Below are 27,806 nucleotides of genomic sequence, written 5' to 3' on the forward strand. Positions count from 1 at the left end.
GGTACCTGCCACATTTAGAGTTCACATATAGAGTTCATTAGCTAATTTATTTAAGTTTTTTTTATTAATTTCAATGTAGCCATCTGAATACTACTGTGCGTCAATGATGCCTGAAATATTTCGAATCTATGCCTAGACTGTTTTTCAACAAAGAAATAATGTCAGAACAAATCAAAATAAATCTTACACTGAGCCAAGCTAAAGCTGGTGTGGATGTCTATTGATATTTGCCAAGTTTTAAATCAGTTGGTATACAGGTTCAATGGAAGAAGCAAACACTGTCACATTTTTGGACAAACCTGTAATTTTATTGTTTTGTCATTTAGCAAGTACTTAGGATAATGCCTGCCAATTTTAAAGTTGGTTAGTCACACAATGTTTGACCACAAGCATTCTGAAGTGTTATAAAACATTTTTTAACAACAGTAGTCTAAAATGCACTCCATAACTTGATCAGTTTTAATGATGCAGTTTTCTAGCATGAGACAAATATTTTAGAAAATGGGGATCCTTTTGTATTAGGTATGCTGCATGCCAAATTTGTAGCTAAATACATAAATCAGTTTTCAAAAGAGGCAGCTTTCTGATCTCTGGCACTATGCCTGCCAAATTTGGAGCTCACTGTGTACATGGTGTTCAGCCAGGGCCAGTTTGAAAATTGGGAAGAAAAAATAATAATAATGTTTGGAAGACTAATAATAAAAAACGTGTTACTGCAAAGCATTTACTTGTTATGGAATGACTTAAAATGTGTGTCTTATGATGTAATGTGATTTAAAATCAAATGCTTCTGTCCAATTACATTCTCCCCTCCCTACATTCCTTACTAATTGGAAACATTTTTGTGCACAGACAGGCATCCTAACAGATTTACAGGCTTCGTTTTTCTTATTTTTAGCAAACTTTTTAAGTAAAGTACTATTACTAAACAATCGTTGTCCCTGTTGTTATCCATCCACCATTTGCTAACCATTTTCTCCAATACAGGATTGCGGTGGAGCCAGGGCATATCCTGGGAGGCAAGGTAGAGACACACTGAATGGGACACGAGCTCATTGCAGGGCACACAGAGACACAAACAAACTCCCACCAGGAAATATAAATGCCAACTCACTCAACTGCTGTATGCAGTTCACTGCTTACCAAGACCAAGGCTTTGAGAGGAAAAAAACATTTTGACTTGAGACAACACACTGCTGTTGTTGTATTCAAGAGGAGAATCCACACATAAATATACTGTAATTAAATTTAGTTAACAGTTTCATTTTCTTAATATCTTTTTGATTTCCATCAATGTAGGTAGAATTGATTTTTTGTATTTTAAAACATTTTTTATTGAATTATGAAAAAAGACTGAAGGGGTCTAGAAATGTATACTACACAAAATGTAGCATTAAACACATAGAGGGACAACAAGTCGAAAGCCCAGACATTGCAGCAGTCAAGACACTTACAGTGCCTTGCGAAAGTATTCGGCCCCCTTGAACTTTTCAACCTTTTGCCACATTTCAGGCTTCAAACCTAAAGATATAAATTTTTTATTTTATGTGAAGAATCACCAACAAGTGGGACACAATTGTGAAGTGGAACGAAATCTATTGGATTTTTGAAACTTTTTTAACTAATAAAAAAATGAAAAGTGGGGCGTGCAAAATTATTCGGCCCCCTTGCGTTAATACTTTGTAGAGCCACCTTTTGCTGCGATTACAGCTGCAAGTCGCTTGGGGTATGTCTCTATCAGTTTTGCACATCGAGAGACTGAAATTCTTGCCCATTCTTCCTTGCAAAACAGCTCGAGCTCAGTGAAGTTGGATGGAGAGCGTTTGTGAACAGCAGTTTTCAGCTCTTTCCACAGATTCTCGATTGGATTCAGGTCTGGACTTTGACTTGGCCATTCAAACACCTGGATACGTTTATTTGTGAACCATTCCTTTGTAGATTTTGCTGTATGTTTGGGATCATTGTCTTGTTGGAAGATAAATCTCCGTCCCAGTTTCAGGTCTTTTGCAGACTCCAACAGGTTTTCATCCAGAATGGTCCTGTATTTGGCTGCATCCATCTTCCCCTCAATTTTAACCATCTTCCCTGTCCCTGCTGAAGAAAAGCAGGCCCAAACCATGATGCTGCCACCACCATGTTTGACAGTGGGGATGGTGTGTTGAGGGTGATGAGCTGTGTTGCTTTTACGCCAAACATATCGTTTTGCATTGTGGCCAAAAAGTTTGATTTTGGTTTCATCTGACCAGAGCACCTTCTTCCACATGTTTGGGGTGTCTCCCAGGTGGCTTGTGGCAAACTTTAGACGAGACTTTTTATGGATATCTTTGAGAAATGGCTTTCTTCTTGCCACTCTTCCATAAAGGCCAGATTTGTGCAGTGTAAGACTGATTGTTGTCCTATGGACAGACTCTCCCACCTCAGCTGTAGTTCTCTGCAGTTCATCCAGAGTGATCATGGGCCTCTTGGCTGCATCTCTGATCAGTCTTCTCCTTGTCTGAACTGAAAGTTTAGAGGGACGGCCAGGTCTTGGTAGATTTGCAGTGGTCTGATACTCCTTCCATTTCAAGATGATCGCTTGCACAGTGCTCCTTGGGATGTTTGAAGCTTGGGAAATCTTTTTGTATCCAAATCCGGCTTTAAACTTCTCCACAACAGTATTACGGACCTGCCTGGTGTGTTCCTTGGTCTTCATGATGCTCTCTGCGCTTTCAACAGAACCTTGAGACTATCACAGAGCAGGTGCATTTATACAGAGACTTGATTACACACAGGTGGATTCTATTTATCACCATCAGTCATTTAGGACAACATTGGATCATTCAGAGATCCTCGCTGAACTTCTGGAGTGAGTTTGCTGCACTGAAAGTAAAGGGGCCGAATAATTTTGCACGCCCCACTTTTCATTTTTTTATTAGTTAAAAAAGTTTCAAAAATCCAATAGATTTCGTTCCACTTCACAATTGTGTCCCACTTGTTGGTGATTCTTCACATAAAATAAAAAATTTATATCTTTATGTTTGAAGCCTGAAATGTGGCAAAAGGTTGAAAAGTTCAAGGGGGCCGAATACTTTCGCAAGGCACTGTACAGTGCTGACAGTGGAATCCTGTAGCCTGGGGATTACACTATATGGCTCCAGTCCATCCACTTACTGTATGGACCAAAAAAGAGAGTAACCAGGAGCAGTCTGTACTGCTTTTCTGGCCTGCTGTCAGCCCAGACAGTAAACTCTCCCTCACAGTTGGCTTAATATCCGCCTGGGAGTGGTCACAAGACAGTAGCAGTCATAGGATTACAGAGGAACATCAGAAAGTGACACCACCCCAAACGAGGAGTACCAAGGCTTTCGAGATGCTCCCAACAGTTTGACACTGTTGACCCAAAACCCATGGCGATCCTTTCCCTGCCAGTCTCTCTCAGAGACATCAATGCCAAGAAGGGTTGCAGGCAACGATTACTTAAAAACGTCTGTTATAGATGGATTTCATCACTTCCTGAAGAGGCGGGCCTGCCTAAGCACAGGTGAAAGGATAACTGAAAGGAAAGCATCACAGGGTTAAAACTGGGTAAAAACACAGAGAGCTTTGAAGCCCACCTTGGCTGTTCTGTTACTTTTCGTTTAGGTAGGCAAAAAAAGACTATATTTTAGCTAATCTTTAAAAGTATGAAAGAAACCGTCATAAAATTGTAAAAGCCGGCACCGGCAATTGTAGCTGATTATAGTTATTCATGTGTTTTTCACAGTGACCCCTATTTTGTAACCCGATTACAGAATTTCTGTTATATGTCATTAGATTCCATCTAGGCACTAACAGTAGGCTACTGTACAGTAGGTGTTCTAATATAAAGTTATTCATGTTTAAAATCTCACAACAGCGCCGCGTGAAAAATTAAATACGGAGATAATAATTTAATTAGACTAATTTAATTTAATTTAATGACTATCAAGTTTGTTAAAGTGCGCGTGTGAGATATTCATAAAACAACGTGAGTACACCCTAATTATTAAGGCAAATTAAGGGTCCTGTTAGGAGAAATGAAAATCAGAGTTAGTAGCCTCTGTGAGCACAAATAGGAAAATAATAGCGCAGGAGAGTGAATAGGGTAGATTCTGATAACACCGTTATGAAGTTCTAATGGGGAGATTTGATTTTGCAAAAATGCCAGCCAAAATATTAATCAAAGAAAATTGAAAGGGACTGAAAATGAAAATATAATAATTATAATTTTAATTAATTTAAGATGTATGCTCAGCCAGTTATCATATTATGATTTTTTATCATATCTATTCCACGGCCCAATGCTCTCTGTTGTTGTAATGATACTGTGTGTACCTCAAACACACAGCATGAATAAGGCCTATTGTAATGGTATTCAAAACTTTACAGGAGGAACGACTTAGATATACAAGACCTGGATACTGCAAGTGTCTGCTCATACAAGTGTGATTGTTCTGTTTCTTGGAAATTACCCCCAGATTCCTGGATTTATATGCAACAAAGAGCACTTATCGTATTGTGATTGTGTAATGAATTATACAGTAAAGGGATTTTCATATTATATTTTGTCTATAGATGGCAGAGATTTATTATTTTAGCACACACTTGTGGGTGTAAACACCAAGTAATGAACATCTTTAGCCGGACAGCATCAGTAAATCTATGATAAACAAAGAATTCCAACACTCTGCAAATTCCTGTAAGTTTCCATTAAAAGCTTACACTAAATTCTAAGTATCTGAGTGGTAAATATATACAAACAAGCCAACAAAGTCTCATTCACCATGTGTAACAGCTCACCCTGACAAACAGAGGAAAAACAGATCTCTCCCTGTTATTGTACCAGCTTGTTTCAACGCTTTTCAGAGCTGCATTCTATTTGGTATGCAAAGTTGGAATCAGAAGAGCTTTTATCTGAGAAATGGTCAGGGGTTTTTGAAAAGCCACTGGAAATCCTAGTCAACAACTTTGATTGTTGGTACTTAAGCTTTAAACAAAAAACAAACCATAAACTAGGTCAGCTGTGTTCCGCATATTATCCTGTATCTGTGGATAGATAGATCTGAGTATCTATTTACATTTGTTCAAAATTATATATTGATTTTTTTCCTTATAATTTTAAAGTACCTGTCATTTGTAAGGCTTAGTATAAAACTGGAGCTTTGTAGGCAATTGTGGGACAATTGTGAAATAAAATGTAACTTGCAATGGTCATAGATGCGCCTTAGAACGATTTATTTACAGAAATGAGAAAGGTAGGTTGTCGTCAATTTTTAAAAGATATCTACAATTCAAAAGCATTTTTCAGGACTCCTGTAGCAGTGAATCCTGTAGCTAACATAATGAAATTTGCAGTACATACCCACCACTAAAGGACAGCAGTTATTTGTATGAATTGTGATCTTATTTAAAATAGTACCACTTTCAAAACAAAAAAAAATCTCAGGTAGTATATAGAAATTCTTTTTTAAATGGAGTGCATACGTAAACCATTGTTCTTGTTCTTAGTTTAAAAGAAATATATTTTTAGAAAAGAAAAATGGAGATCATTGGATTAATTAAATCTCTCCCATGCCGTTCTACAGTCCAATTATCTCATCAAACCTGGGCAAAGTTTGTTTTGATAACAGTTTCCAAATATAGCCATTTTTCATTTCGTAGCTGAATTCATTAAGAATCTGGCACTTATCTAGTATAAAAAATAGCAAAATTTCATATTGTGTCATATGATTCATTAAATTGATTTCATGACAATACAACTAAGAATTTTCTGGTAATTGTCAACCACACCTTGTAAGCTGCAATTAAGATGCAGATTGTTAAAAGTAGTAAATTAAAAGTAATAGTCAAAGTCAAAAGTCAAAAGTAAAGTAAAAAGTAGTAAATTTAATGACTTGGAGCTTGAGCATTATTAGTACATAAATGCAGATGTTTGATAAGGGCAAATCTATGTATTATTAACTAAATAAGAACTAAAACCACATTAAAGCCTCTAAAAAGTAACAATTACAAAGTGTGTCGGGGTTTCTAGATTAATTTTTCAAAAGGTTTGTGTTTTGTAAATGGGTGGTCACCTTTGTATGGGCAAATCAGAGGGAAGGATTGATAAAGTTCATGCTGATCAATTGTAACAAGTGGTCAGCGGCCAAAAAATTGTTTTTCGGGTGGAGGACGGTTTCCTGATCTGGCCTCATTCCTTATTCTCCTAGTTATAATTATTTCACTTCTCAGCATACCCTTTCTGCTTCTTTCTTGCACCACTTGTTTGTAACCCATCTTCAACCTCACAGCAGCTCCCTGGCTCATTCCTGCAGCAGCTCCCTGGCTCATTCCTTATAAAGAGAGGGGACCCTGTCCACCTCAACCTTATGGGCGGATTAACTTTTCCTCAGATACATGAGTTACATAACATAAATCTTTACATCTTGTCTCTTTTCTGCATTAATAAGGATTGTGTACAGAAGTGACATCACCCCCTTTTGAAATATAGGCCCACAGGTGACTGGAATCTAGTCTTGACAAGGAGAGGGAGAGCTGCACTCATCACACTAATATCATTGTAGGGGTGTGTGACCTCCTTGCAGGTGAAAATCTGGCACAACACGGCACAGACCTCTCGCTGAATCTCCTACTACAATAAAACAGAAATACGGATCAAAACCGTCGTTTCACCTTTGTGGACCCGGTGTACAAAACCAATTCTGTATTTGAATAGTTTTTGTTCCTCTGTCTTAAAGTGTTAGGCCACGCCCCTGGAGGACTAGTCATTCCACCTTGCATTCCAGCATGGTTCCCAATTAGCCCATTTACCCCAGCCTATTTAATGCTGCTTCACACTCTCCCCTGTGCTCAGTATTAGATTTTTCCCGGTTAGAACTACCTCGATTTCTCGCAATTTATTACTTCTTGGTTTTTGGCTTCCTGACCCTGGTTTGTTCTCCGACTACATCTCCTGGTTTTGTTTTGGTACTTTGGTTATCGTTCTGGCTGAGACTCTCAGCTTCCTCATGGCTTACGGCTCCGCTTCTGATTTTGTATTTTTGCACCGGTTTGTTATCCCTCGGCTTTCGGACCGTTAACTCGACTACGCCTCTGGAGTTCGTCCTGGTTTTTCTGCATAGGGTCCTCATTAATATTCCCCGACATGCAGGGCCAAGCAAAAACACACAAAAAGTTTGTATGAAAATAGCTAATTAAATGGATGGCAAAATGTATGTTACTTAAGAAATATCCTGCAGTAGAAACTCAATACGGTTGAACATCTAAGTCAAGTGTTGATGACGTTTTTCCAAGAAAACAATTTTCAACCGAAAGTGGGTGCTAGATTAAAAAATGGTGCTTATTATGAATACTTGCAGGTAACACTACTGAAAGATAAACTGGTGAGTAAACTGTACTTACTGTATACTGTATTAAATTATTATAATATCTTCTACGTAACTGTGTATGGTGGATTGGATCGATTTGTCATTGCCTGAGGTAGCATGAGTCCATGTACAATTTTAATCTTATCTCTTCTTTTGATACTTCTGTTTCTCAAACCTTTTCTACATCTAACTAATTTCTATAAACAAAGTTTGCAAAAGGTATCGCTGATGTTTCATGGGTGTAGATGTGGTGGGCCGGTCTGGAACAGAAACTTCACAACAGTCTCTTTTGCCACACACCAAGAAACGTTAAAGTGTCCTTTTATTTGCAGATTTTGTTGCATTAGTAGTTCATAGTGGAATAACGCGGGGGGCGTGTCCAGTGTGTTAGAGTCTGTTAGAGGATGAGCCACAGCTGCTGTGAGGGCTCTATAGAGGACATCCCCGGAAGGGGAGGATCAGTTCACCGGCAGTCCCGGAAGGGGATTGTACCCACGGAGGGCTGCCGTTCATTTTTCTTTTTCTTTCCGCCCGTCCCGTCACTTATCTTCATTCCGTCACCTTTCTCACATGTCGAGTTTTGTTTTGTTTTGGCCTCTTCCAGTCTGCACCCGTTGAGAAGGGTCCGTCCGGTCTGGTCCTGGCTGGGCTAGCGGTCCTACTTTTCCCCAGGCTGGACCCCCGTTGAGCAGGGTTAGGATGTGGCCCAGCCTGGATGTGGCACGCATTTCTTTTTGCTTTTTGTTCTTGTTTTTCCACCTTTTGTGGTGTTATGTTTGGTCCCTGCTGACCACACACCCATGCTTCTGTCCTTCAGTTCGGGGTGTTGACTTTTTAATCGGTGCTCGCCGCGGCCTCACCCACTCCCACACTGTCACAGCCTGCATTTTTGATCTGTTCCAGCCCGAGCAGGAACTGATATTTCCGCTCGTATCTCACGCATGTCAACAAGGTAAAATGTCATCACAAATAGTTTATTCCTTTTTGGCACAAACAGACCGACTGCATCCTAAAAAAAATTGGAGAGAAAACAGATACTTAATGAAGAATAACACGGATATGAGTTTTAATAAGCTTGTTTTTCCCTGCAGATGAGCAGAAGAATAGAATATTACCAATCTGTGTGCTTCTTTGCCCTCCCTCCTCGAATCAATTAGCTCCCACTGCACACTGCACGTAGATTTTTTTAATTTTCCTGAATAAATGTGCTGCAAACACACACGTCAGCCACATCTATGATGATCCTAACTAGAATGCTGTAGGTGTTCATCATTTGACAATTTGCAGAGACATCTTCAGCCCTGATCTACACTTGTCAAACTACTTGACAGTGCTAGATAAGTTTCAAATGAGATTTTTACACTCTTGCCGTTACAGAGTATCTTTCAACACAACAGTTTCATTCAATAAGAGTATAAATGGCATGTGACGCATGTGCTGTTGATTTAGCTTGGCACCTGTCATAATACTTATGCATGACAACTAGAAAAATGTAGATTGTGTGTAAAATATGTATACTAAACAAAGTGTCATTCCTTAGAGCTGTGACTTTTTATTGGAAGCCCAAATTGGATTTCAATTCAAGCAGAAGTTTCTGGCTAAGGCAGTTGCGCTGGTGTTTTTTGTTTTTCCTGGTGCATTTTCCCAATGCTGATTAAATGCATCAGGTTATAATCCAGTTATAAATTATTGGAAGCTTCCTTACAGCTACCTACCTCATATACACCGATAATATATTTCTTCATGTGACAAGGAAAATTGAGTTTTGGCAATTAAAAATAAAACAATTAAGGGTGTAAGCAGACTACAGAGATTGAGCCAGTCAAGGCATAATCATCAGATTTTTTTTTTTGTTGTTACAAAGAGCAGCTGTAACAAATGTTCAGAAAACCAGAAACACAATTTAATTAAATACACAAAAGATGCAAAGACTTTGTCAGGTCTAATTTTGTGCTCTGTTTTGTTCTGCATCTCTTTTTCTGACAAATTTGGAAAACACTTGCTTGCCCCTGCTGTCACTCTGCAGAGCAAGCTAAGTGTTGCCATGGCAGCTGGCCACACCTCTACCCACCTGTCACTCAGTTGCCGTGGATACCAATGAGCTAGGAAGCATGATTCACCTGTGTTTTTTACTATCTTTCCTGTCTCAGGTGAATCAAGCAATTTGATTTTTACTCTGGCAGAGCTCTGGGCTCTATAACAGAGTTTTGACTCTGTGTATCTCAAGTCACTAGTTTGGGGGGATTCAAAATTAAGAAAATGTTTGCTGTTATGCAGGGGTGTGAGATTCGATTGTCAAACCAATTGTAAAGTTTCCTTTCATTTACCTTAGTTTATTCAGTGCTGGGTGATCAAGTGTCTATCAACACTCTGGGAAAACAGCATAAAGCAGGAAGATTGGGAAAAAAGAAGGGAGAGAGAGATAGAGGAGGACAGGAGAGGAAAGGGTGAAGGCAAGAGCTTCTTGTACAGATCATCTGGAAAGAACAAAATGGAGCTAAGTACTTGAACTTTGTTAAGAGAGCTTTCCATTCTGTTGTTGTTGTTGTTGTTGTTGTTGTTGTTGTTGTTGTTGTTGTTGTTGTTGTTGTTGTTGTTGTTGTTGTTAAGAACTCTGATTTCTCGTGTAATGAATCCCTTGTTTAAAAACAGCCTCTCCTAGTTAATGGGTGCATTTTAAAAATTAAATAAAAGAGAGATACTGTAGGTTCCCATACAAGTTTGCAGCATCTGGGTTTACAGAGAGAGATTTAGCTGTAGGTTGTATTCTGTTTAGTTTAGAAGGCAGTTTTATGTTCTTTTGGCCTTTGTAGACATTATATAAGAGCTGAATTCCTAGATAGCAATCTGGGGTTTTTCTGGGTGGTCAGTGCATAGGCGTCTGGGATGCCTTGTGTATAAATTTGTTAATGGTGTAACCTGTGTTTTGTATGTTTATATTGTGCTTTGTTTAGTGTGTCATTGTCATTGCTAATACATATTTGTTTAACCCAGTGTGCCTTAAATGTGCCTTTTTTCACCAAAGCTGTGCCAGGGAACAAATAACTCTAGTTCCCCTAACTATGCCAACTGCTCAGGTATATTCCTGGCAAAATCATTTACAATTTGACGGTTCTGATTATTTATTTTACTTATTGAATAAACCGCTTGGTTATTTTCTTAACCCCCTATTGTAACAATACAACAGCAATTTCCATTGTTCTCTTGAACTATTTTCATATTACATGATAGTTGGAAAGGGATCAGTAAAATACACAAAGCCATATCTCAAGAACAACGGCTTAGGTCATCAATTGAAATTATTTCTACATGCAGGTTACCAGTAGGACTGTGTAAATATTTGATAAGTCAACCACGGAAAAATAAACATTGTTAGAAACTGATCTTCTCACTTCTAGAAAACAAAAAAAGCAAGGTATCACTACAGGCAATGATGTCTTTCCTCCTCTTTGGAAGAGACATACAGTAAATATAATTTGATACTATTAAATTATCCTCTGACACTACTACATAGAAGGGCCAAATGGAGCAAATGAGTACCACAAAGGTACTTCTTTACGGTGCATTGAGAGAAACAGGAACAAGCTGCCCAGCTAGATTTTCGATCAACCAAACAACCTAGAATAGCCTCCTCTCCTTTCCTAGTATTCCTTATATTTTAGTTTAATTGGATAAATTTGAATTCGTGGTAGCAACAACAAAGTTTTTCAAAGTTAAAATCATTTCAAAATTGAGTAAGAACACTGGCTGGAGCTGAGAGTTCAGTAAGCACTAATAGAGAAGGCTTCTGCACTCAGGCACCCTTGGGGCGGAAAGCTGTAGATCAAAAGGCTGCATCACTGGAAATGACTGTAATCCTTGTATTAACATACAGGGCAATTCTCACATCTTTCATTTCCAGGATCATTGCCCATTAAACGTCACATGACAATCTCTGATGATAACTCTTAGTCACTGTCCCTACTGTAAATTGCTTCTAATAAAACACGTTAGAACTCCAAGGATGACACAATGCTCTCTTCCTATCTCTTGGATAGCTAATCGTGGCAGATTCATGCTGAACGGGTCCAGTCCTGATATTTCTATGTGGTAAATGATATTTAGGGTTAACACTATTTACCAACCGCATATTGAACATGACATCACTGTCCAATTTAATAAGGCAGCAAGCAACAAAACGGGTTCTTTTTCCTGGCACTGAACAAACTAAGCTCTAGCACCAGGCTGCAATGAGATTTCAGAGGATAAGGTATGATTTTGTAAATTCAGTCTGTCACGTGACTTCAGCTTAGGGAATTCCTTGAGTTCTTTGGAAACAAAAAATACATGATAAAATTCACCTGACACACACTGACTCCCCTGAGTCCTGTTAACAGGAAGACACAAAGCTGTTTTTAAAGAGCACCTCAGATGAGCAGCAAAATCACGTCAAATAGGTGACTTGATATTCCAAGTAGCTGCTTCCATGTTAGCTAAGGTGTAAAATGAAAAGAAAAGTCAAATAAAGCTGTCAGACATCCAGGAACTTTGCTGCACCAAAGGGTAGTTGTATTGTGCATGTAGTTCATCATGATCTATATTTGCCAAATAGTTTTTTTTTTATTTTTTTATTCAAGAGATTTTTGTAATGTCTTAATTTGCAATCTGTTATAGAACAGCATGTTTCCTCATAAACAGAAACCTCCCGTCTTTGTTGTTTGTGATTCTGGAAAATATTAAAAACCCAACAGCAACAAAGTACAACAAAGTACAACAATGTAGTTCCCTCATGGTATAACTGAAAATAAGGACAGAAACATTCTGGGCTACCTGCCTCTAATAATTTTCTAACTACCATGTAATTTGGGCAATGGTTTTAACGAACACAGGTAACATTTTCATCCCCTTATTTTATTAAAACAACTCAACTCACATACCTTGGTCAGGGGTATTACAGGGGTGTCACAGCTGGGATTTGGTGTTGTGTGTGTTGGTGTTACTGTCCGATGCCTTCACACTCCTCCAGCTCTCCTGTCAGTGTATGTGGACTCCACACTAAAAAGAACAGGACCATTTCAGCCTGAGGTAACAGTATTGTTATAATGAACACCTGACAAAGTCCGGATGACTTCACACAAATTCTGTGTGACATGACAAGAGGATAAAATCTGTTATAAATAGATTAGTGTACTCATTTTTGTAGTGTTTGTTCTCGACTGAAGAAATGACAGCCTCACTAACAAGGAATGAACTAGGGAGTTGCTGTAAGGGTGAAGGTGGGGCGGAGGAAGGAGAGCTAGGAAAGATCTACAGAAGAGCTCAGCTGGAGCGATATTTATGTGTAAGACAGCAGAAGTGTGAGATAATAGTTTGACCGTTCTCCCAGATTTCTATTTAACAACTCCATGTTTTAATGTGGAATTATGGAGCTGTTATTATGACTGGAATGTGTTTTCAATTTATTTTAACTGGAAGTGCAATGTGACAATATTACGAATGTTAACTGAACATCTGTAAAATGGTTATGCATTAAGACATTTAAATTCCCACTCTAAATAGATGTGACCTACACAAATGACTGGAAGGAATTAAGATACAAGAAACAACTGTTTCTGCAAAGTTGAAGTTCATGTATAATTAAAAAAAACTCACCATGTTGCCCGTCTTGTCAGATTTCTCACTTTATTCACCTCAGTCTTCTCTTTTCCAAGCAGAGAATGTTAAACTGCTTCAACACGCTTTAAATGAAAACATGAGATTGTTAGGGCTTGAAATAAAAAGCAATTAGAACAGAGATGAAAAGGACTCTAAATGTAAATAAAAATAGTATGCAGTCAATTGGCAGAAAGAGTCTTAGTATCTCAAAAGAAGGTACAAAATATGTTGTCACCACAACTACCAAAGCTTCTTTTGACTGTTACGCACTCCTGTCGCACTGAATAACACAGTGGAGTTTATGAACTTGTATGCAATGCAGATATCTGAAACTGTTCAAGGCTGTTTATTCTTGACTAAGCTGTAGCACAAAATCCCCCCCACCAGGGCTGCTCTCAGAAACACTTTGCAAAGCCTAGTTCAAAAGAAAGAGCCATAGCCTTTTTGGAATCATCCTGTCAATGTCAATCAGTGAATCAGTCTTTTATTTACTATAGTGCCCTGTGCAAGAGTTTGCCACAGTGCACCCTACAGATTAGTATTGCGATTAACAATCTGACAACAGTAGACTATGTGGGTATGGAGGTTAGGGAAACAGAAACACCCAGCAGCAGACAAGAATCCTCTGGGGGCCCTGCTCCCAGTGGGTGCTTCTCCCCAGCCAGTACTGTGCCCATGTGTGAGTCATGCTGCAAATTAATATTCAGCTTAATTTAATTATTAGGCCACATTAGATCCCAAGAGTCTTCCAGTGATCACTGATGAGTCTGGAATGCTTAGTACTTCTGCAACTGCCAAGAAAATAATTACAAAGGAAAAAAAAATGTGATTGTTTTTTCCTTTGCATTTTAACTCAACGTGTCCAGACTTTCCAAGTCTCCGAATGTTTTTGATTCTCTTTTAAATGTTCTTCTTTTTCTTCTTTTCTTATTATTACAACAACTGGCCGAAATTGCCTGTAGCTTTTATACATGGAAAACAGATTTAAAAAAATATTGTTCCCTTAATCTGAAATCTATATCCACTGCGGCTGGTCTATGTGACTTGCACAGCTTTTATTGTCTTGTCCCTTGTTCTACACACAGTAAATTTACATTTAAATGTGAATAAGATTCAACTGATTCAACTATTGTGTCAGTGTATTTATAAAAACCTTTATTGGGACAACTTTAATTATAGACAATGTCATCTGTCACCCTACATACACTCAATTGACAAGTTTCTTTCCCTATGCAGGTGATTGACCAGTGACCAAACATGATTTCACTTTGTGAAATTCTGTCTCTGTAATTTTTGCAAACAGCAATTTACTGTTAACACAATCTAGTTGAGATACACACAGAAGACTGAGCATGGTTGCATGAAATGCTTAATGACTGTAGAAATGTCAGAGAAATGTCATAGGAAATGCCAAAAATACCAAAAAATATCATTCTTACAATTACAAGTATGATTTTAAAGAGCATTTCACAAGCTGACTGTGTTCTAGTTTTGAATGTTAGTGCAAGGATGAGTTGACCATCTTGTAAGACAGTGTGCAGCCTGTCAGTACCAACAAACCCACTGGATGTACAGAGCTTTTTGTGAACACAGGTATCTTCACCATGGCAACAAGAAATGAAATATGAACATAGTTGTGGGATATTCCAGACTTAAACTGAAACCACAAGTTTAAACAAAGACTGTTACACAAAAGCCTACAACTGTAATATCAGTGTTCTCTCTTTAAAACAAACATCATTTATTTTTCGTGCTTAATATAGACTGTGCGCTCTTTAGTAGAAATGTCCTGTCAGACATTTCTGAGAATAATTATTATCATTTAAAATTATTGCTGCAATTTTAAATGATTATAAATTCAACTGCAAATGAATTTTATGTATATAGTACAGTATATGTATGCAAAGCACAACAAACAGAAAAATTCTTCAATTCATTTATTTTAGTTTTATGGCTTTGTTTGCTAATTAGAAAAAACTTCCAGGTTTTCAACGTTTCAGAATGAAATTTAATGCTCTTGTGAAACTGAGACGCTAAGTATTCCTTTCTGACCCATTATTCACAGGTAGAGGCACAATTAACCCTTCACTCCAAACCCCTAAAAAACTTGGATGTACCAATCAGCATGAAGATCAGTGGTGTGCAGGTCGGAGAAGTGCGTCAGCTAGCAATGATTCCAAGATGAAGAAGCTAAGGGCACCTGCTAGGAAAAAATACGGACAAGAAGAGGAGTGAGTGAAAGAATGAATGGCGACTCCAAATCAAATCACAAAAACACAGCTGCAGTATGCGTTTGTTGATTTTTGCAGAGCCTAAATCACGTAGGTGGCCATCATGTGGAGTTCATACGGCGTGTATTTTGAACATACATTTAATCAACCAGTCTTCACACAAAATAAAGCCACTACACAAAAAAGATCTCGGAATATATTTGAACGAAAAACAATACAGCATGCCTTTTCTTCCGCAGGGTTTTCTTCTGTCAACTTACAATTCTGAACACAAGGATACTGTAGATAGAGAACAGAAGCACCATGAGCCGTGATGATGACGATGATGCTGCTGCTCTTGGGTACCTTACTTCACTGAACACCTCTTTTTATGTTTTTTGTAGGGAAGAAAAGCCAAGGAAAAACAATAATTCACATGCGTCCTTCAATGTAGCAGAGACAATGCTTTAAAAAAATGTGGTCTGAATTCACTGTCAATGTTTTATTCCTGAAAAAATGTTTTGTAAAAAAATAATACATTTGTTATGTTGTCATAAGGCTAAAATGTCACAGTGCCAGAAAGACTTAACTTGGGCATCATTTAGATTTAGATTCCTTAACATAAACATGAGGTATTGTTTAAAGCACTGAGAACACAAACACTGATCCAATTTAAATTGCGTGAGATTTTGTAATTTGATCTTTTCTCTTTTCTCTGTCTTTTAATTTAAATTATTCACCTTTGATTTAAATCGATTAAATAATAACCAGAGCTTTTCAACACAGAGTGAATAACTCTTGTATTTTAACTTCTATGTATTTTAACTTTAGGTGCACTTCCACTATTTGGATATGAATTATCAAGTTGTTATGACTATATGCAACAAAGAATAGTCACAATCTTTACATTAAAATATACTCATTTACCACTTGTGTCATTTCTGTTCATTAAGCAGAACACATTTTACAGTTATTTAACATATATATGTATAAATATGTGAAAATATATTTGTATTGTTTCATTTAATTGAGAGGATTAGTTCAAATCTGAGTTAAAGATAGTAGCTTCTCATATTAATCTAGATGACAACATACCCAAATAAGGCTGTACTAACATCACTTCATTTTCACAATCTCATGAACTAAATCGTCTTATGATTACATGTTGTCATCTGCGTCATCAATTCTGCTTTCAAAGCAATTCTTATTCTCACACATATTTCTCTATTGAATTTCTTTAAAAACTAGTATAACTTTAATCTAATGAGGCATAATTCCTTCAAAAACACTACAAAACACAACAGAACGATATGTATAATCCTTTCCAACCGTTTCTGAAAATGATACTGTATTACAGGCATTTGATTATTCATAATGGTTTATAACAGACCAAAATTTCAGCCAAAAGCTAAGACCATGACTCCAGGTAGAGAGAAGTCAGGTGATGATGGAAGATACCAGTGAGGACTTAAGAGTCAACAAGGACTTTCTGCAGATGCTGGTCAGTAATAGTGGTCCTAGTATATTGATGCAAAACGTATTTTTGCTGCATGATTTTTGTGCATGTTCTTTTATCATATTGTGTAGTGTTTATGAAGGAGTAACAACAGTGGTTTTTAGTCTCACTCAAGTCAAACGGTACTAAAAAAACCTTTATCTTTCCATAGAAAAAAAAATGTGCTAAATCTAAAGGTAATATGCCATATGAGGAGACTAATGCATTTTGATCTTGCTCAAGGGAAAGAGAGCAAAAGACATTTTCCTGCTAGAGGTGCTGGAGGGCAAAGTAAATTAAGCTCTTCTAGTAGTGTTCCATTTTTATTAGATAGTGCCTCACATGTATACAGAAAATGTCTTGGTTCATTACTTCCTATGTTCAAAAGAAATACAGATGTGTGGTGTTTAAGAAACTCCTGAACATTTAATTTTACAAAGCAGGAAAATTAAATTATATGTCATCTATCTTCAGGTTTAAAGGTTTTTAAAATAAGGCTTCGCAAATTTCCTATACAATGTCAAAAATTTCATTTGGTTTAATAAAGGCCTTTCTGTTTTTTGTAACAGAGAGCGCTTACAGTATATCTTCCCTGAAACATAATTCAGATTCTTTCCTTTGTTCTTCACATGCCTATGACTCAGTCTGCCTGTGTGGAGAAGTTTTCCCAATTAATAACAGTAGAGTCAAGTAACTTTAATACGCTCATGTACTTTATATATATATCTATCTGTGTGATTGCAGATGAAGGTATTTGGCCAGTTACAAAACTGGGAAAAGTCACAGAAAAGAACAATTTGTCTAAATTCCAGTTGAGCTGTTAAAGTAAATTAGCTTTACATTACTGAATGCCTTCACTTCAGTATGAAGTGTTTCCACCCTTTGGCCCCTTTTACATCTTAGTGCTGTTTTTGTGTTTTAGAAATAGTCTCTGTTTTCAAACCTAGGCCGTCACAAGTCTAATCTAAATACATCATTGCCAGCCGTGACTTCGGCGAGTTCATATACGGTTATCTTGACTCGTTAATGAGTATCCTAAAGACAGAACAAAGATAAACCACCACGACCTTCATCACAACCTGAATGAAAGCAGATAAAGAAACCACTGGTGAAATGACTAAAGGAGAGTTTCATATATCTTTACAATAATTTAATTGAAAAAAAACACGTAGTCATTTTTAGGTGACATTTATATAACTGCTTATTGAACTTAAACACTATACTGTAAGTAACAAAAGCATTATTTTACAGTATATATAAATATAAAAGGGCATAAATATATTTATTTCGTTTGACTTAAATATTTGTATGTTTTCGCATTAATTTTTCCTACTGAATCATTACTGTGACAGTTTTTTTCTTGAAGTGGCAGATAGAGAAGTAATAGAAGAGAAAAAGGGACAACAGCTGGTTATGATTCGCTCCTCCTAACTGGTTTCCCTGAATTGGAGCACTGATGAGCTTCTGGGGAGCTTCGTAGCCCACAGCAGAGAGGAGAGTGCAGTACCACTGCCAGCTGACCCGCTCCTTGAACCAGAGGGGCACCAATACACCGGCTAAGTGTTTGCATGTTTGCATGGAGGCAAGGAGCATTTAAACTACCCAGCTGGGGGACACCGAGCTCACATCAGACCAGCTCTGATGGGATCAGGAAAGCTGAGGGCAGCACTTAAAATAAACCTAAATTACATATCCATTTGTCAATGCCTATACCTCAATGTAAGACACATAAGGAATCAAATGCAAGAACCCGAGGCTAGTGCATTAACAGGAAACTTGACTTGGAAGCTAGTGAAACATGGTTAGGGGAGGCCGGTGGGGATGAATGAAGTATTCATGGTTACACAGTTGCTGATGGTACGTTATTGGGCTCTGAAGACAGGCAGAGAGGGGTGAAACTATATATCAAAAATAAAGAGCAGACTAGAGACCTGAGGCTACTGTTTAGAATCTACAGGGGTCAAACTGGAACAGACATATCAGAAGGGCTTAACAACAAGTGTGTGCAAAACAACTATGACCACCTAGGATAGATGCTGGGTGTCAGTGTCTTTCACTATAATGACATATAGTGTGTCGCAAAGGTGATGATGTGTTATTGATAACATTTTCCTCACATAAGTTAGGTTTTTGTGGGGAGATGTACAGAAGCTGAAACTGAGATGGTTGAAAGGGTCAGTGATTGTTTCTTAACCCAGCCTGTTAGAAGAGTTGCTCTAACCGACCTACAGTAGTCTTTTCAAACAACTGAATGTAATCAAGGGAAGAGATGTGCTCTAATCCCATCAGGGAATTGTAACCATAATATGGTAGCTTTTGACATATATTTTAAAGCTGTAAAGGTTGATTCTCAAATTGTTTTTTATAAGTTAGTTTGCAGCGGTGAATCGGACACAGGCAGTCATGTGTCTGTCGTTCATACTCGAAATACATTAAGTTAATTGCTCAAAATAAATTTGCTCCTGAAACAGATAAATCCAGGGAAGTATGGTCTAAATGTTACAAAGGAGAAACCAGAGAAAAATCGTAAGGAACAGAATTCTACAGTCTGCGTAAGAGCGGCCAAGAATCAAAGACAATAAAAGGAACATGCAATGCTACAGGAGCAACTGAGATAAGAGCCAAAAAAAATATTACAGCAGGCCTATCTGACTCTACTGTTATTAATTGAGAAACTCAACAGGGGCAGAATGAGGCAAAAAATTATGCAAATCATTTTTTTCTGTTCTACAATTTTAAAGAACTGTGAAAGCATAAGTAAATAGTTAATGGGTTTGTATGCTATTAATAACAAATTAATAAAGAGATAGTAAACATGCCAAAGGAATATCTCACTCACGCTTTCATAATAGAAGATGTCAATTCATGTTTTTGGAGGAACACTGAGGTTCTAAAAGGGACAGAGTGGCTTAACACTGATAAGTCACAGGTCCTGACAGAAGTATCTAGCCTTACTTCACAAAATGGGATGTGCTTTGAAAAGGAAATGATAATGGACAAAGACAGCTTGAAAAGATCATTGCCACAGGGGCAAAACATAACACTATGTTTGTAAATGCTTTCTTTCTGAAATTTAAAAGGGGCAAATCACTGAAACAGGGAGGCCAGCAAGCAGACCGGTCTGGACAGACGCAAGCCTGAAAAAGACCAGGTCCGCAAACAGATTCACGAAAGAGTCTCTCCAAGAGCAAGAGACAGAGGGATCAAAGCCGGCAGAGTTAGAAGGACGACAGAACCGAGAGCAGAGGCGGAGAGCTGGGAAGAGAGGAGAGGAAAGAGAGCAAGGCTGTGTGATATGAGCAGCACTTGGGGAGAGTGCAGTGATTCCCAGGCAGGGACTAGAATCCGGGAGCAAGCGTACGCACAGCGAGCCGAGGCAGAAGGAGGAGATAAACGGGGAGCGGAAGAGGGGCGTACACACAGCAGAATCCGAAGGAGTATCCAAAACACAGAGTCGGGCAGATGAAGTTCATAAGCCAGGGAGACGGGATGCACACAAGCCAGGGAGGATCCAGGAACATGGATGGGAGTTGAAGCGAGGGGCACAGACTCTCAGGGGAAACGCCAGTGACAGAGCGCTGAGCAGGGCCTCAGTCAGGACTTAAATCCCACTGTGGCAATTGCCCAAGCATTAGTGGCAGGGAGTGCTGATTACCACCCATATTGCGTCCATACTGTAGAGCACCAGTGGGTGTATCTAAAAACGTGAAGACAGGGGTGCGAGCCAATATTTGTACGAGTATCACATGCTGGTTTTGAGAGGGGCTGAGAGGATGTGAGGGGCTGCATCCAGGACACATCACATGCAGAGGCAGGGGAGGGGGAAGAAGACGTAAAGAAAAAGGAAATATAAATTTAAAAATTTGATTTATACATAGCATGTTTAAAATACAAATCTAAGCATTTTGGAGCAATTATTCATTTTATTTTCCTGTAGTGAAAACATAACTAAACTGTGAAAGTGCACTGTCACAACAATTTTAATTTTGTTCCCCTGCCAGTACTTTCACCTCTAGACTCTAATGTAACACAGCAGCTTTTTCGAAAAAGCAGTGAAAACAAAAACACTAGGTCAAAACAGTCAACAAAAAGCACCGTTGCAACAAAATTATCTTCAGAGTCTTTTTCATGCAAGAATGAAAAAACAACCTAATTAAGCCAAATGTGGAGCTGTTTGGTCCAGTGCTTTCTGGTATGTTGTTACACAGAATTTTGAAGATACTATATGCAGCTGTGACACGTGAGCTAACCTCGTTTGAAAGAACTCCTTTTGATTCATGTTAAATTCAGGTCTTGGTGTTATGTAATCAGAGTACTGTTCACCTCCTGCACACAGATCCTAATTAAGATTAAAAGTAACTTAAATGTTCTTTATAGACTATTTTGCTATGCCACTTCAAGTCAATTAGTGTAGGGCACAATGTAGATTTATCTCACCGATATTTTTGTTCTTTATTTTGCTTTTACGAAACTTTAAAATTGTTGCACTGTTTTACATATAGTTCATACTCAGATGTCATGGAGAAAGCTGAACTATAATACAATGAATTAAAGAAGAACCAGGACTGTCTATGGATTCATATGACTAGTTAGAAAAAGCATTTTCGATAAAATAACCCAGGATCTGTACTGTTAGGTTGTCTATTTTTGTCCTTTCAGTGTCAGTTATGTCCCAGATTGTATTAATGCAATTCTTTATCTTCTCAAGTTCATTCTATCATATTTCGCTAAGGCTGAGGTGATGGTTGCCAGAGAATCGTTAAAAAAATGTCATAAAACTGTGTAGCTCTTTCTTATTTAAATACATCCATAAATCATTCTACATGTTGTTTACCAGGAGATGAGAGATTTTACTGTTTTTGGTGGTCAGGGGACTGAAAAGATATCATTTTGAAAGTCCATTGCCTTCCATTACAAGAAAGTTACTTTTAAAAGTAATTATTACAGTTACATGTTAAGTTACTTATAAGACTCTATGCATTAAAGTAATGAGTTACTTTACATATTTTAAGGGAAGATATTTTAAGCTTAATCTCCTTTTTTTTAAATTGTCACTTTAAGTGATTCACTTTTTTGAAAGGCAAAAACAGAAATGTCTTAATGAGACATCACTCACAGACCCTATAAAATTTGGAATTTCTGTTGGTCTTCTCAAATCTCCACCCAGTTGAGATTTGCATATTGTGCGGTCCCTTCTCTCGTAAGCGCCCTGGCATTCCCATGCGTACTAGATTCCACACACGCTCATCCAGGAACTAATTACCCAGCCACCTCTCTCTCTCTTCCTTATTTAATCACTCTTCACCGGCTTACCTACACTCGCTATTGAGAAGTCTTCCGCAGCTTTCTGTGGTGCGCGGTACTATTCTCGACCTGACTCCTTTGACTACCCGACCTAGTTCTCCTACTTTTGACTTCGCTCTTGCCTAACGACTTGGATTTGGATTCTTGGATTTACTTTTCCTCAAACTCCCTTCCTCACGGCTTCGCACAGGGGTCCAACTACTGACCCCTCTCAGAAACCCTGACAGTCACAGGGGAGACGGATCCTGTTGTGACAAGCTATAGGCCCACACTGGATGAGACCCCCGTCCATCACAGGACACACACAAACACACTCGCCCCAGGGCCAAATTTCCCTGAAGCCAATTAATCTACGAGCTTGTCTTTGAATGGTAGGAGGAAGTTGGGCCACTCAGATGAAACCAGCCGGGGGGAGAAACAGATATTTTTCTCCAGGATAAAAAATACATATTATTGTAATATGGATAATTAAAAAATGCTGCTCTTAAAAATAGCTAAAAAGGTATATTTCTAGCAAATACTGAAGTGCACACTGAAAATTTAGGTGCACTAAATGATTTCACAAGTTACTTGAAGTATAATAATTGAAGTGTACCAGGAATGCCTTTAAAAAAATGGTTCAGAGTCGCATTAGGGTATAAAACGTGCTCAGCTATATAATTTCACCTACCTGGGCTAATTAAAAACATTTACTTGGGACATCAGAGAAGTGGTCTCCATTGGCTACTCACATTCACGCACATATTTCTGCAAAGACAGTGGTGTAATACAGCAGGGAACTGAAGCTAGGTTGATCCTATTTGTCACTGCCCAGCATCAGTTACAACTTTAGTGCGAGTCTTTCAAGCAGCTTGTCTTGAGATGATGGCATCACATCAGTTTTATAAAAGGTTCAATTTTCTGTTCATGGAAAAAAAAATTAAGTAGGAGGCAAATTGCTTCCTAGGATTTGGTAGCTTTTTTCAGTTCTTACAAAACAACTAAAATACCCAGGTGTGAAACTATAGAAAATAGAATCAGTCCAGTGTCAAGCCCTCACTTTAGAAAATATACCTCTTCAGAACAAAAAGAAGTGAAAAAGACATTATTGGGGAATTATGGCCCTGCTTTACAAAATACTTTTTTCTAGTAAATTTATTTTCCTTTGTAGTATGAAATGTACATTTGCTACTAAATGTAAAACGTCTCCTTTCGTAGGGAGCTCAATTCATCATTGCAAATGTAGCTCAGCTTGTGCATGTTATCGTAATGCAGCAGACACTGCAAACATGCAATTTTCAGCATTTACTGTAGCTAACAAATTAATTTAAATTACACACATAATGTGTGTTTCTCTTGCACTGTTGATGATTATATTAGACTGTAGTGTTGTCCGTGTAACCTGAGCCAGGTTAATTGCCTCAATGAGAGTTATCATTATGGTGAGCTGCCCACAAGAAGCCTGGCCTGTCGGGGCAAGGCTGAAAAGCATCTTATTAATGATTCTGCTGTTGCTGCCTAAGCTGCCATGAATACTTCACATTACAAAATTTTACAAGTTAGCAAGATCCACTACACATCAGCAAAATTCATGTTTTAATTCCATCACGGCCATTTATGAGATTCTCTTTTGAATTATGGAATGTGTTACCTAGAAAATGCACTGCAGATGTCAAATATTAAAAGTAGAGTAAGATACACTAATTACTAAAAATGTATTTTTTCTAAAACCTTAGGTGCAAATTGAACCAGGCTGAGTATTTTTTTTTCATACCGTATGTCAACAAAAGGCACAAAAGCAAGCACCAAAATACAAAATCCATTACTCAGTAAATACATGCAAATGGTAGGAGAGTGCTTGTATCAGGATATGACAAGAGAGAGTCTGTTAACAATCTTTTTTTTATTTAGTACAGTATAACACAGTACTCAAAATTACACACTTTAAATAAACCATGCACTGAATAAATGAGCACTCCAGATATCAAAACCATTCCAAGATATTGTGCAAATATTCTACTGTTTGTGTAAGAACATGATATTCATACAAATATTTAGCAGTATTTACAATCTGAGAAAGAGATTTGCAGGTGAACCCATTTCCTGAGACAATATTTGGGATAATACATATTTGGCCTTCAAAAGTTCTGACCATCAAATGAGCCACTTTAATCTCCTTCACAGAATGTATAAAAACTCATCGTAAGTCATATCTTATGAAGTCTAGAATCTTGTCCAGGTGGCCCTCTGCACAAATTTTGCCATGTTTTAGCAGCATCCAGAGGTGATTATGTTCTGGAAGCACATCTTCCTGCTTGTCCATTATGCTGGGGATACAGTATGCCCAATGCAAATAGGGATATTCCTTATTCACCTTATGCCCTTGCTTGACAATGACTCTGGTCTGGGTCTCTTGCAACAGAGGAAGAGGTTTCTAAAAGACTGCTGGCATCGCATTAGAAGTAGCCAACAAATTAATTTAAATGACACACATAATGTGTGTTTTTCTTGCACTGTTAATACTTAGATTAGAATGTGGTGTTGTCCCTCTGCTGGCATCAGGGAGACCTGATACCCCTGCAGGGGACAGTGGAGACTTGGAGAGCTCCTATTCACACAGTCAAAGCCCTGCTGTATGGGGATCTACTGCAGTCTTTAGTATTTTAGAGGTGTTTGGGTAGAAGCTTGGAGCCGAGTAAGGTGGGACTGGGAAATGAAAATTAATTGAATTTTTTATATTTTATTTTACTGTGTTTGAAAACTTATTTTTTCACCAAAAACCAATGGATGGCCTTCAATCAGAGATATTGAAAAAATTGATATACTGTATTAAAAAAATACATTAAAAAAGCCACAGTCAAAAACTTAGCTTACACTAGCAAATAAACAAAATGACTCAATTCAAACCTGTCATCTACATTTGCAGTATTATTTGATAAAATTGTCAGAAAGGGCAGGAGAGAAAAAAAGATGACAAAAGTGCTACTAAATTGTAAGGATGCAAGTCTTGTTTTTCCCACTGAGTGCGGAGGAAGAGAATTGGTAGCTGTTGCACAGTGGGGCACCAGAAAGATTACAGTGATAGTGGAGGAAACATGACAAGAGAGTGGCACTCCTGTCTCTCCCTCTGCTTCTGCTAAAATCTCTTCACCTTTACTTTCCTCACCTCACATTTTCACACATCAAATACAAAATATTTAGCATTTTTATAAAAAGAAAAAATTAAACATGAATAATGCAGCTTTTCAAATGTCTGTTTGATGTGAGCCACACAGAAAACTTTTCCCTGCTGTCTGAGAACTCTGTCATTTTGGATTTCGGAAACCTGAATGTTCTCAAAACCAGGAGCCACTGTGTTTCAGGTCTCTTAAATGAAATGAGGCAACAGTGAAAAATATGAAAGACGCATGGAAATTGTAATTATTGTAACCTTGGGAAAGGTAACAGATTTGAATGAATTTCAATAAGGAATCTTTCTCAAGAAAACACTGAACCCTAGACAGGTGCATTTGAACAATTATCTCCAGTATCAAAACCTCAGCGATATCAAAGTTCTTGTTCTTTTCTTTTTTTAGCATCTGCTATGGTCTGTCAATGAGAGTCTACACAAGAAACAATGCCATGTCGAATTTTGTGATGCTGAACACAAAATTAGCTACAATGGCGATCTAGTGTTTTCAAAAATCTCTCATAAATGTAATAAGAGTAGATATACAAAAGGTCTAGCTTTTCTATTCATTGTTCTGCTGAGTAAGCAGGTCTGACTCATTTTAACAGGTTCTTACTAGAAGGGTTACAGGTAGAGGCATTATTATCAGCAGATTACAAAAAATGTCAGAACAATTTGTGCAAGGCACTGCTGTTAACACCTGAAATCTAATTCCTTTTATGTGTTCTCTGAGCTGCAGAAACAGGTGCTTTGCCAGTAATTCTCTTTTTCCCCATTCAGACATGGATACGCCGTCATTTATACAGTCTGTGTGTACAGTCATGTATACAATACTGCATTCATGATTTTCTTTTTGTCTATTGCATTTGTGTGCTTGTTTTAGGACCAGGGAAACGGAATTGTTTATAAATTTTTTACACATTTATTTTTTTATTTAAGCAGTTACAGAACAAACGGGCTAACAGGGTGTCACTTAAATTACATTTCTAGAGTTCAACCAACTGAAATGCTTTGTGTTATATGCAGTAAAGTGAGCGTTTTATGGAGTAATGTAAGAAAGGCTACAGAGGAGGAACAGGCAACATAGCCCATCATTAAGCATAAGCATAATCATAGAAAATCATAAACCATGAGGTCTTGCAGTACAGAAGCCCTATGGTACACAGATGTGGTTGAATTAACTTGTAACATTAAAACAGAGAAATTTAGTTACATTGTAATTCAGATCTAAATACATATCACATAAGGGGGTTTCTTTCCTCCATGTTGTCATGTTCGTGTCTAATTTGTTTAGAATCAGTCTCCCAGGCACGCATCTATAAAGGTTTGAAAGACATAATGTACTGTAGGAAACTGGCAAGAACTGTGCTTACAACAAAGCCAAAATTCGTCGTAGATTTTTTTGTTTTGAGAATGCATGTTTTTTTTGTGAAAGAAATGTAAAATTATATTTGTCCACACATTACCATTGTATGAACTGGATGCTGCTAAAGTTGTAACACTAAGAAACATTAACTCAAAGAAGGTTCAGTGCTGCTAATTTAGAACATTTGCGAAAATACAAAATACTTATGATGTAATTTCAGTTTTATTTTGATAAAAAAGGACGTCCTCGCATAACACCTGTTACAAAAGGTGGCATCATCCCCTTGGAGCATGGTTAGCAATGAGCTTCCCCACAGTGTGAGGCCCAGCCCTTTAGTGTAGGGGAACTCTCTGCTGTCTGGGAGAGTAGTGCTGTGGCTCTGAAGTTACAGTTGTCAGAGAGATGCAGCTTTTTCTTTGCCGCAAAAGAAAAGAAAGTAATGAAAAATAATCATGCAACACTGAGCACCAGGTCATCATGAGTGTCTTTTTTAACAATGTCTAGGTGGCAATTTCTTTACTTCATGACAAAGTGTAAATTTGTGTATTTTCTTCCTTCCTGGTGTGAAACAGAAATGTAAAGGTTGAAGTAATGCACAACTAATCCCACGTAATGTGTTTTACATTACTGAAGTGTAACTACTGTATGTAACAGATTCAATTACTGATTCCTGTTCAAATCCAAATTTCCAGAACTGCAATTGATTAGAAATTAAAAGGACCACCCACGTAATGGATTCATCATTCCATGGGTATTTTAAAATCAAATAAGCAGAGCAAAATCACTCAAAACTAACAACTGCGAAGAATTGCAAACTGTGAAGGCAAGCTTGAATGGAGCAGAATTATTCATTATGCTTTCTGCTGTAATTCCAGAAAAAATGCAAACAATCAGAATACACATATGTTATTATATTTTTAAATCATTTAAAATTAGGGTGAAAGTGCTTAAGAGCTGACAGTACTTCAGGAGAAAACTTCAATCCTGGCACCCATGCTTCTGCTCTGAAGTCTTTAATTAAACACAGTCCACTTATATTTCTGCACCTCAGTTTTGAATACTTAACCCTGGAGTGCACCTTAAATCCGCAGGGATAACAGATTCAGTCTCTCCTGTTGATCAACACGTTAGATCATTCATACTTATCAAAAGAACATGACATTCTGCTACTCGGGAATAGAGTGCATTTTAGCAGTAGCCTGTGAGGGAAGGTTAATGACACTTTTAAGAGATTTCCTAATATCCTCTCTCTCAACACATTTATAATTGTCACAGATCACTTAGC

This window comes from Lepisosteus platostomus, chromosome 1 (assembly GCF_059453375.1).
Source record: "Lepisosteus platostomus isolate fLepPlt1 chromosome 1, fLepPlt1.hap1, whole genome shotgun sequence".
Lineage (NCBI taxonomy): Eukaryota > Metazoa > Chordata > Actinopteri > Semionotiformes > Lepisosteidae > Lepisosteus > Lepisosteus platostomus.